Raw genomic sequence first — 12,456 nt, forward strand, 5'->3', positions numbered from 1 at the left:
GTCCTGTCATGCTGGACTGCCTCACAGTAATTTTAGGCAATGATTTAGGAAGCATCTTTTGATTTGATTCTACAAATGCTGTTGAATGTAAAATAAGGCTGATGAGATTAGTAAACATAGCAGTTAGTCCACTCCCATATGCCTTTCTTCTTAAAAACGAATTTCTTTGAAGAAAAAAAAATCATCCTATGGATAATTGCATTAGTGGTCTATTACACTGATCACCTTTTTAATTTTAGATGAGAAGGATTCCATTTGAGTAGAAGGAAAGTGGGAACACACCGCCCTTTTAATCCCCACGCATTCCAAAGTCATGGAGGCAGGGGTTCTCAGGCCTCCTGCTGCTTCCCATACCTAAAAGATATTTCAAGAGAATGGAGAAAGTTAAAATTTCCCACCACTTGATCGAAGTCCACCGTGGCTACGTTACACCACAGCCCGTGAGGGTGATTCAGAGCTTCACGGTAGTTGTTTGCTGCTGTATAGATGATTTTCATTCATGCGATTATTTCTGTCATCTTTTATGTTAATTTGGACAATGCTGACATTTAGACACTCCAGATTTTCAAATAGACACCCCAGACTATTTTCAAATAGTCACCCCAGTTTACATACTATTAAAGCCAGATAATCCAGGACTACTATTCAAAATAAAATTAAGTACACTTTAGGAGATAAAACAACCACAATAACAGTCAGTATCATGTTTGTTTTCTCTTCACCTACAGTGAATTACAGAATTCAAATACATTGTATTTTGCTTCAATTTTACAAGTTGAATGAGTCCTCATAGGTTTCATTATAGGATAAATAGGAAAATTCATTTGAAAATATAAAAGCAACACTTTGATTCAATAGTTAGGCTTTTACAGTATTAATATTCTATTTTACAATTATTCTCCCCTGGAACAGCTGTTGGCGTTCTAGAATTTCACTTCATGTAACTGAAACCTCCATGAACGTAGCTTTGCTCCCAAGTCTCTGTGTACACTTCCAAAGTGGGTTCAAGACGTTACATTCGAATCACGACGCTGAGCTATTTTTCACTTTTGATCACAAGAGGAAAAGTGGTATCTATGGCAACGGAAAAGTGGCAGTGTGGTTCTCGGCAGAGTTTTCATGTGACAAGAAATGACAGCCATCTTCGTTAAGTAATGCTACATCAAGACGCTGTCTTTTGTGTCACATTCACTGTGATACCCAAGATTGAGGAATTGCAACTGTAAAGGAAAAGATAGCTCGACAATTAAAATGCAGAGTAGCACGTATTTGGAGGAAATCCCTGTGACCTGCTTGCTGTTCGGTGTTTCATTTGAGGCAGTATGGATCGCTTGTGCAGAGTCGTGACTGGGTGATTGAAAGTGTCAGCCCTGGGTCTGCACTGGAGATGTTTTCATAATGGGAACTCAAGTTGAAGTACGTGGTGATTTTGACTTCTTTCTTGCCCAACTTCCATGAAAGTAGAAAGTTCAAGTTATTCAAAAGTTGTGGTTAATTAGTTTTAGTTAATATTTTCAATGAATTTTTTCTTTTTAGGAAAAAGAATAGCAACTATCTTCCTCGATACCCCTAAAGAACATAAACACATACACAAATGCACAAGTTATACATTTAAAAAAATATTTGGTTGAAGCTTCTTTCTTAATTGTGGTAAATATATATATGACATAATTTTACCCTTTTTGTCCACGGTGCTAAGGAAAAAACAGAATCTTCTCAGTGAGCTCCCCTCAGCTCTTTGAAATATTTTTCCTTTTTTCATTTTGATACAGAGTCTCACTAAATTCCTAAGTTGCCCAAGCTAAAGTTAAACTTGAAATCTTCCTTTTTCAGCTTTTCAGAGTCTGGGGACTGCAGGTGTGAGCCACCAGGACGGGATGCAAGTTTTACCATTTTTTAATTGCATTCCTTAATGACATTAAATACATTTACATTATTTACTTCATAATTATTTTATTATCATGTATTATTATTGATTTATAAAATAATATCTCAGTTGCAAAATTAAAACTCTGTTCTTACTGAAGGACTCTCATTTCTCTTCTTTCTCACCCCAGCAGCCGCCATCCAACTTTCTCACTGTATGCCTGATCACTAGCAGCATTGCATAGAAGCAGAATCACACAGCTCTTGTCATTACTATTGTTATTATTAATTCACTCAGTTGTTACAGGTTCTTGCTACATAGTGCAGACATGCAGTGATCCTCCTGCTTTCTTTTGTTTTTGGTGGAACCAGGGATTCAACTCAGGCCCTTGCAGTTGCCAGGGAAGCACTTATTCCACTGAGCCATCTCCCTGTCCCCATCCTCTTGCTTTCATTGCTGAAATTACAGGTGTTTGCCACCTTGTCCAGACTCTGGACAGCTCAGCCTGCCCTGGGGGGCAGGGTTGGCACAGAATGTGGTGCCAGGGATTGAAGCCCAGTCTCTGTGCTTGCCTAAGCAGGCACTTAATCTGCTGAGCTGTCTCTGGCCCCTGTCTTTATTATTTGGCTTATTGAACTTAGTGCAATACCTTTTTGGTTGCTCTATGTTGTATTATGTACCAGAAGTTCCTGTTTAAGGATGAACAGATCCCACTGCGTACTTACACCATCTTTTTTTATCCATTCATCCACTGATAGACACATGCATACATCAGCATTTTGACTATTGGTAGTCACGATTCTACAAATATGGATAAACAAATACCTCTTAGAGCCCCTGCCTTTAATATTTTTGGGTGTTACTCAGAAATAAAATTGCATTGCACTCTAGTTTTAATTTTCAAAGAGCAACCAATAGTTTTACATAATGGCTGCACCAAGTTACATTCCTACCAGCAGTGAGTAACCGTTCCAATTCCTCGACATCCTCGGCAACACTTGTTCTTTTCTGTATGCACCATGTGTCAAACAGTTATCTCAGTATTTATTGGAGGGTAGTGTAACGGTTGAAAATGTAGAGTCATGTATCAAAGTTCCTCAGTTCTGTGTGACATTCTGAAGCACTTAAATCCTTGAACTTCAGCTTTTCTGTGCATGAATAAGATAGCAAAAATAATGTTTGAATATATTTTAGTGAAACACACACAAGGCACTTCATTGAAACAACTTAATACAATGCCATTTATTTAACCTTCAGAACAGGTTGGTTACAACTGTCATTTACTCTCCAGTCACATAACTGGCCAACATTATAGATGAATTTCAGGGAAGTTAGAAAGCCCAGCGCCAGGGAAGTTGGGTAGCCCAGTGCCAGGGAAGTTGGGTAGTCCAATGCCAGGGTAGTTGGGTAGCCCAATGCCATGAAGGATCATTCATTTCTAGAAATATGATTACCTTCAAGGGAAAATATCAGAAAGTATTAAAAGTTATTTTTTTTTCTTCAAACCAAATTGGTAGGACAGTTTCAATAATTAACACATTGCATACATTCTTCCTAGTGGTTAATTGCTGTACAAGATGCAGACTTGATATCCTATCTACAAACACCATTAGAACAAATCCCTCTATTCATTAAGAGAATGTAACTATATATCTATCCTAATCACTTTGAATACATAGATACAAAATAGACATTCATCTGTATATCCTTTTTTTTGTTAAGTTCCATCATTTAAATATTATAGGTGTGTTAACTCAGCAAAATATTCTAAAAGAGTCCAGTAGCCCATATTAGTATTGGGTCTTCCACTTCAATGGCAATGTCAGAAATTGTTGACCTGAGTCCCCTACAGCTCATCATAACAGCATGGCTTTACTTCTTATACTTCGTTTTTATACTTTTCTGCTGGATAGTTAAGATCAAGGTAAAGCAGGACCTATGCAACAAGAGTTGTAGCTTTTGGGTCAGATAAGGTCAGTGAAATCCCCTCAAGATTTATCCTGAGATCCCGTACCTCAGATAGAAATGAATGCACTTATTCAAAAGGAAAGAGTTACTGAATTTTTTTAGAGTTATTGAATTGAGAAGGAAAGGAAAGGAACTCGAGGAAAGAGATTTATTTATTTATATAAGTAGGATGATTTCAATAACTGTACTGTGCATTTCTGTTGGTCTATGGAAGGAAGCAGTTAATGTTTTAAGTTGTTTTGTCTCTTTTTAAAAATTGTTTATAATTTTTCTCTTCTTAAGTTATACATTTCTTCTTTTTTCCTTCTAATTTTACACGCATATATCTGATAATATGAATAAATGGTTGGGGTCAGCTCTCACCCTGGAGAGTGCACTTCTTTCTACCTTCAATAAATGTAGGTCTGCTGCACAAAAAAATGAATAAGTGGTTGGAAGACAACACTGTGTATCACAACTAGTACTGTGAAACTCACATTACTTTTTAAGTGAAAATCTGTATCACTTCTGATTTGTGTGCTCTTTAAAATGTAATAAATAAATAAAAAGATATGACAAATACTTTTAAAAAATGCCATGAAGGAGTAATTAAAACTCTATTTCAAAGGCCTTACGCTTGTGCCACTATGCTTACAGTTTTGCTAGTGAAGGGGCATTGGAAGATGAATTTCAACATTAAAAATAAGCAGAATAAAATCACATTTTGTTTATGCAGTCTAACTTCTTTTCTTTTCCAAATCCCAGCTGCTCCATGACTGTAGACTCAGTAAACATTCTCATTTATGGGTTTCTTTACTTCCTGTATAATTTCATATATTCAAACAAACTGATCAGGTATTATTTTTTTTCAGTGTTTTCATCTCTTTTAATGCCTTGTTAAATTATTAAAAGGAATTATTCAACGTTTCCTTCCTCCTAATATTTAACTTTCATATGTAACATCTTTTCATTGTTCAATCTATATTTAATAGATTTCTCTGAAAAATATTTAACTGCTCTCAACTATTTTTATAATGTTTACGTGTTACATTTTATGTAGATAAAGTGTTTCAAGCACATACAGCTGTGGCATTGGGTGATCTATGAAATTAGGTGAACCAGGGTTGGATTATCAACCCTGCTATCCATATAGATATATGAAGATTCAAATAACACACAGAAAGTAGGACATACGTAATACTCACAGAATAAAAGCTAGTCTGGGCTGGGGAGACAGCTCAATAGAATAAGTGCTTGCCTGGCAAGCACAAGGTCCTGAGTTCAATCCCTGGTACCACAAAAAATAAACAAATAAAAAGAATAAAAGCTAGTCATTAGAAGAGTTTTTATTGCTTCTTTGAAATGCTGTTTTTCTCTATGTCTAGATTTTTGAAGTAGTTGTCTGGTTTGCACGAGCATCCTTTGAGTTCCAACTCTTTAAGCAAACTGTTGCAGCGTTAGTGAGAAGGTAAATGTCTGTAGGTTTTCCATTTGAACTACTGCTGCTGCTAGTGTGATGACCATACGGAAAGCAACTGAGTACCCACAGACAAGCCAAGACGGTGGCTGGGAGAGGTGCAAGCACAAAGCTAGCACCATCACTGCTGAAGAGGGGCTGCTAGCAAGGCCAAGAGCAGGCAAAGGGTGCGGGCGGGCCCTCAAGTGCAGCCAGGAAATCCGCCACACTAATGAACGACTGATTTTGAATTTCCTGAAAATGCAAATGCATACCTTACATCTCAAGAATTAAAAAAAATGTAAATATTATAAAGTAAATATTTGTGCAATATTTATTTTACCCTAATATATAATCAATGTAGAAAATGTGGTTTCAGAAAAATTACCATTTTTTTGCAGATTGTTTACTGAAGAGTCTCTACAATTGATGCAGAAAAGATACTTTTATCATTGGAGAACATTTGTTTCAGTAAAATAAAAAATCTAATTTTACATTTTAAACTATCTCTCAAATATTTGCTATTCTAAAGGAGAGAGATTGATACATTTCCTCACTAATACTGTAATTGCCTTTGTTTTCCATTAGGTATAAATTTTAATAATACATTAAGTTGTCAAATTCAACTTTAAGCAGTGGAACTCCCCAAATACAATGAATAATCTGATAGATTATCTAAAACACTAAACATACTTAACAGAAAGTAGTTATAAAATTTGAAACGCTCAAGAAGACTAATATATACCAAACACAATGAGTTACATTTCGTATCTGACAATAACATTTTTATTTTAATGAAGCATCAAACTCTATACCAAAAATTCATAATGAATATAACTTAATATAAATTTGAGATATTTTCATATATGTAGAGATTATAAACTAACACTTAAAATGACAAACACCTTTAAAACTGAGCAGGCAGCACAGGTACTGACAATATTCATTGAAAGCCAACAGAAATCGCTTTTAGCACTGTGATGCCTTTTGCCCTTCATTTCAGTGCCATGAGGTTGAGGAGTTTTCTGCTGATTTTTGGGTTTCTTATTGAATCATTTTGTTGATATGAATAAAAAAAGTCAAGATGAGCTTTGCAGCATGATTTTGAAGATGGAAAAGTTTCACAGGACTAGAAAAGAAAGCTTGCATACTGTAACTTCAGCAGGCACTTGGGATCAAACACGGAATCTGAGAGGCAGCTGCACGGCACCGATGAACAATTTTGTTCTCTGCAATTACCTTGATTGTACATAATCTGATTTAGGCTGCTCCGCTCGTGTGTGTGTGTGTGTGTGTGTGTGTGTGTGTGTGTGTGTGTGTGTCTAGGTAGCTAATCTTATGTAAGAGTTGATGCCTTTGGTGACTGAATTAGGTCAAAATACAAAAGACAAAATAGCTAATAAAGAAGAAACATTATGAAGATTTTAAATCAACAATTGTGTTCTATTTTGCCAAACCCAGAGCTTTGATGAAAATTGTTTATTGCATGGCCAAGTTCTTATCTGGAAGACATCTTCTGGGCTTTGAAGATTTTACCATAGTCTTAGAAATAAAAAATTGAGCAAATTGCAGTGCTTTTCTGTAATTTTGTAAAGCAGGGTGTTTCAAGATAAATTACACCTGTGGACTGTATCTGTCTTGTACCACAAAACACATGTAAAATACCTGTAATTTAGTCATTTCAAGGCATGCATGAAAAAGGTAATAAACACAAACACAGACATCCTAGTTTGCAGACATGCGGGCTTCACAAGTTACAAAGATCTCAGGCCTACTAAGTACCAAAGATGAAACCTGTACTACACTCCAAACTACAGAAAATTGCCTTCAAATTTAAGGCACAATTTATTTCAAATGGGCAAAGTTGTAGCTAGAAGCACCGAAGCAGACAGAGCTACACCTAGATTTATTCTTTTATAGTTACTGTACAAACCCACATACACATACATACAAGCAAGATATTCCCCACACGAAGCTTTCCCCTATTTAATTGTTACTGGCTTGCCTTAGGCTAAAAATCATTATTTCAAAGCATGTTCTTCTCTTCAGAAACTTTCTGAATTCCAGAGTTTCTCAAGATATTTTGGAATGCTAGGACATGTTTACCTGAAATAAAACTACGTTCATGCACTATGAAAGTTCTTATTCCTTATGGTAAAGTAAATTCAATAATGATCTTCACTTGATGTGTTGTTAAATAGCTTTCTTCTCTTGCAGTTGACAGTTGGTGATTTTGATCCCATCATTTTAAAGGAATACATATAGCTTCTGGCTGCAAAGATTTAACAGAATAGATAAATTCAACTGCAATATATATGTTTTGTTTTTCCATCATAAAATAGTAACATACAGAAAACATTGCAGTATTCTGTGCTGTTTTTTTCTAAAGACCACATATATCAGTCTCCTACATTTTTCTGACTTACGCTATGAATCACAGATTCAGCACTGTAAATATTACTACTTTCTTGACCATTCCGGAAATCGAAATATAAAAAGAGGCTAAAATATCTACAATTGGAATGTAGATACAATTCCCATGTGAAAACCTTGCTGGGAATAGAACCCTGAACAGGACTGCCGGAAAGCAAACCCTTTGTCTTTTATTTATTCAGACGATGAGATTCACGTGGCAACTCCGTGGTCCTCTGTACATCCTACAGGGAACTCTAATACAAACATGAAGCGTCAGTTGTCTGCCCCATGTTAATTCAGGAAAAAATGTACGATCATTAGCAAAATTCACCTTTTGGCAAAAAAGTAAAGCGCTAAGAGTAATAATGTACATGGAAGAATAGAAGAGTGAACAGTAAAGGAAGGGAAGTGTGTAGACTTCAGAAATAATGCTGATAGCTGAGGCTGTGACTACGGTCAGCTTTATGTTGTCCTTTCTGATACTTTGTCATACTCTTGGGATATCCACAGATTTTGCCTCTCCTTAGCAGCCTTATGTTTATTGTGGGGTTCATTCTGTGACACGCAACAGGGCCAGCCATTCACAGCACGCTTGTATTTGGCTTAATGTTTGCGGCATCTGAAATTGTTGATAGTAAAGTTTTTGGTCCTGAATTTTATGGGTACAATCCAATGAGACAAAGAAATTGAGGATGGGCAGAGGAGGCGCACTCCTGTGTGTGTCTGCAGCGGCTCTGGCTGCTCCCGTGTATAGAATGCTTGTACAGAACACAGAACTCCATGATGGTGGCTTTCAGTGAGCGTGAGAGGACCAAGCATGCCATATCTCAGCTGAGCACGGTAGGGCCACTAACAAAATCCTCTCTTTCTTTTTCGAATTAGAAATTCCTTTGAATGCATAAAAAAGGCAACAGCACCCTGAAACTCGAATTGAGCAAGGGGTTTTTATCACATCCTTTCCCCCGTTACATCTCTCTATTGGCCATTTACTTGGGTTGAAAACAATGTCGTAGAAGGAAATGGAAAGGTGGGGCAATGCTTAGTTGGGTTTTCCTGTTAGGTGTTTCTCATTTGTTGAGAGAATGTGTGGATACCAAGTATGGAGAAATTACCGGAGGTAGCTCGGCACGACATTTTCTTTCTTCTGGAAAGAACGGAATGCACACATGAGCACAAACTTGGGAGGGCAAGTGGTGCATTCTCTGTGATTATGTGCATGAGCTAAGTGCTCCCGTGTTTGCCACCAAAACTGGAGTCCCTGAGTGCAAAGACGGATGGTAACCTCTGCTGCTGATGTTAACTTTTACTTTTTTTTCTATAATAATCTTAAATAGCAAAATACATTATGACAAGTTGAAAGAGACTAGAAAAGAAAGAAAAATAATGCTTTCATTGCATTCTTACCATTTTTTCGCAGATAAGATCCTCAATATTCATTTTTCAAATGAGCCTATTGGCCACATTTCTAAGTAATAGCAATATGAACTGAGTTTTTACAGCATGTCTACAACAGTGCCCAAAACCTGTCATGGAGCAAATCTTGTAGACCTTTTATTTTTACTTATTTATTATTATTATTTTATGTATTTAGTACAGGGTCTACAGGGTCTCATTACTTAGATTGGACTCGTAGGAGCCTCCTGTTTTCAGCCTCCCAAGCGCTGGGATTACAGGTGTGCGCCACCACGCCCAGTCTCACTGCCATCTCAGTGTGTCCCGGGGATGGGGCTGGCATGGCACACTGGGGATTGAACCTAGTCCCTGCTCCTGCCTAAGCAGGTGCTTTAGTCCGCTGAGCTATCTGGCTGGCCCTAAAACTTTTATTTTATCCTTACAATAATTTTGTTTAACACATAAAAAGTAAGCCCAACATCAGAAAATTGATAAACACAAAGCTAGCATTTAGTCTTAAATCCATTGACCTCTCTTACTTTTCTGCCATCCACAGTGGACACCTAACGGATCTTCCCAATGAGTATCACCCATGCAGTGAAACGATATTGGCAGCCTCCGTTTCTGTTGGCACGCACAGGATCTAATGGGCAGGTTTCACAAGCCACCGTATGCGCTTACATGGAGAGAGCCCTTCATTTCTCTTTTAGGGTCCCCACTGTAACTGCGGTGGGCAGATCCTGCTCAGCACTTCATCCAGGCCTCCTAAATTATTTGCTAATTGTTAGCTTGCTCAGTACATCTATAAATCATAAGGGCAAAGACTTTTCATATGTAACTTAATAAATAACTAAGTTAAAAAAGTGAATACGTTGAAAAATAAATCAAATTTGAAGATAATTTATCTTAATTCATTTGGTTTGACACCTGATGGAGATGCGTGGTATCCACTGCTGGGACGGAACGCTTGACATTCACAATTAAAACAGGAAATTGATCTCTTGGCTTATGCTTTCAGAGATTTTAGCCCATGTTCCCGTTCTGGCTTGCTACAAGGCAGAAAACTCAAGGCAGCACATGTGGAAGAGCAACAAAAGCACCCCAGGAGCGACAATGCACCCCGAAGGCACACCCTGGGGCCTGCTTGCTGGACTTCTCTGCCTTTGAACAGGGCTATGATGTGCGCATGGTGATCCAGCCAAGATTCCATAGCCACGTGGTGCAACGGGTCTGTGCAGGAGGCTCTGATCCCAATGAATTCAACAATAAAGAGTAAGTGACATATTCCAGGATATGGTTTCAAATTTAATACATTGGTTTATAAAACAAATTAAAGACTGGCTCTAGTCTACAGGGACTCACAAGATTTAGGGAGCATATTCACAACCTTGGAAAGATTGTCATGGAACTTAATTTTTAGAGACTGGACATTGTGGTGCACACCTGTAATCCCAGCACTTGGGAGGCTGAAAACAGGAGAATCACTATGAGTCCGATCTGCATGGTGAGACCCTGTAGATCCTGTACTAAATAGATAAAGAATAGCTTATTTTTAGAAGATTCAATTCTTATTTTGTATTATGCCAATAGAGTATGAAGCCATGTCCTAATTTGCCAATTACTTGGAGAATTTAATTCATCACCACAACAGATTGAGACAGGAGCTTTAGAGATTTTCATTGAAGTGCCAATCAGACACAACCTTATTCCATTATGAATGTAGTTTAAATTCTATTCTGTGCCGTTCCAGATAAAGTTTCTTGCTGAATCTAATATTATATTTTACACAATAATCAGTGCAGAGCTCAGAGTGAAATCAGGTCCTATTCAATGCTTAAAAATTAAATAAAATACTAAGACATTTAGGAAAGATATCAATACTGTTCTAAGTTACTAGTAAATCTTATAAAATAAATGGTAATAGTTTTTTAGAAGAAATGAGGAACTTCTTTGATCATAAAATTTTTTATTCTAATATTACAAAGCAGAACCATAATTAGAAACTGTTCTAGATGGAGCTGCTATTTTGAAATTTGATGGGTTTTTAAAGAAATGTGGATGCTCATAAAAGTTTCTTGAGATTTTAAACATCTCAGGCACAATTCTCCCTTCTCATCCTTTTTCTATTTTTTACTCCAAAGTTATCGAATGAAAAAACTTCACGTCCTTCACTCGGCTGATTACCATTTCTGGGAACATTGACTCTGAATGCAGGACTTGGAGAAATGACATCTCCTGCCAGATGTGCTGATTCACTGGCACTAATTTGTCATTTTTCAGAAACGTTCAGACTCACAGATATTTCAGCATGGCAGATTCGTGGGTCGAAGGGTAAAAGCAGGTTACTGATGGGCAGAGGCAGATAACGGGCATCTTATTACCCAGACAGCTCTCCTTTTAAAGCTGCTATTCACAAGGATTAGACAGGTGACCTCCAGGCGCGATTCTGATTCCATAAATTGGAAGGGCTTGCCGTACTAGTCATTGCTCACGTGCGATTATGCATGGCGTTAATGTGATGCGATTTTCCGACTGAGGTGATTCCTTAACATTTTCACTGCCTCACCTCTTGTGATCCATGACTTTCGAGTTTTCACTGGAATCTGCTAGGTTTCGTGCATTCTGAGTAGCAATTAGCGAGTTCATTGCAGAGATGTGTCCACATGTCTGTTGTTTTGGGGATTCAAGTGCTCAACTTACAACAAAATCATTTTTATAGTCAGGAGCTTGATTAGGTACTGAGGGATATACATAGTTGCAACCTGGTGAAGGACAACTGTAGCAACAAAAATCCAGTAGTTAGTAGAGCAGAAACCTTCTGTTGAAGTACGTCTGTACCCAGCATTATTGAAATAGTACAATATTGACTCATGTATGTAATTTATAACTACACAAATAATTGAAATGCAAATAATTTTTATTATGTACATAAGACACCCAAAAAGATAGATAACTTTGGAAATACTTTTTTAAAAATTTGTAAATATTAACCACTCCTAGCTTCTTTAACCAAGAAAGGAGCTATTCATTCAATACCAAATCTACTGTCTGCTAGGTATACCAGAAGCCTCCAAGAGGAATCTATCTATCTATCTATCTATCTATCTATCTATCTATCTATCTATCTATCTACTGGCTCAGCCTGGCCTGATGGTGGGGCTGGCACAGCATGTGGTACTGGGGATTGAACCTTGGTCCCCTGCGCCTGCCTAAGCTTGCCTAAGCAGGTGCTTTAGACCCCTGATCTATCTCTCTGGTCCCAAGGCTCAGTTTATGAAGAGGTTCAGAAAAGAATGCACACTTATGTGTTTGGAAAGTTACCCATGAAATAATTGTTCAGATCAGTGTAGTAGAGCTTTTCTTCTATGTTTTCTTCTAG

General features: G+C 37.4%; 1 long non-coding RNA gene across 1 annotated transcript in view; it reads left to right on the plus strand.

The window, feature by feature from the left end:
* LOC111813964 overlaps positions 1-3,361 on the plus strand; it is a 20,721-nt gene extending 17,360 nt beyond the window's left edge. Inside the window, exon 3 of the long non-coding RNA XR_002819072.1 lies at positions 3,294-3,361. This is a non-coding gene — a long non-coding RNA (uncharacterized LOC111813964). The remainder of the gene's footprint in view (positions 1-3,293) is intronic.
* The last annotated feature ends 9,095 nt before the right edge of the window (positions 3,362-12,456 follow it).

Source organism: Octodon degus, unplaced genomic scaffold, assembly GCF_000260255.1.
Source record: "Octodon degus isolate 3935 unplaced genomic scaffold, OctDeg1.0 scaffold00248, whole genome shotgun sequence".
Lineage (NCBI taxonomy): Eukaryota > Metazoa > Chordata > Mammalia > Rodentia > Octodontidae > Octodon > Octodon degus.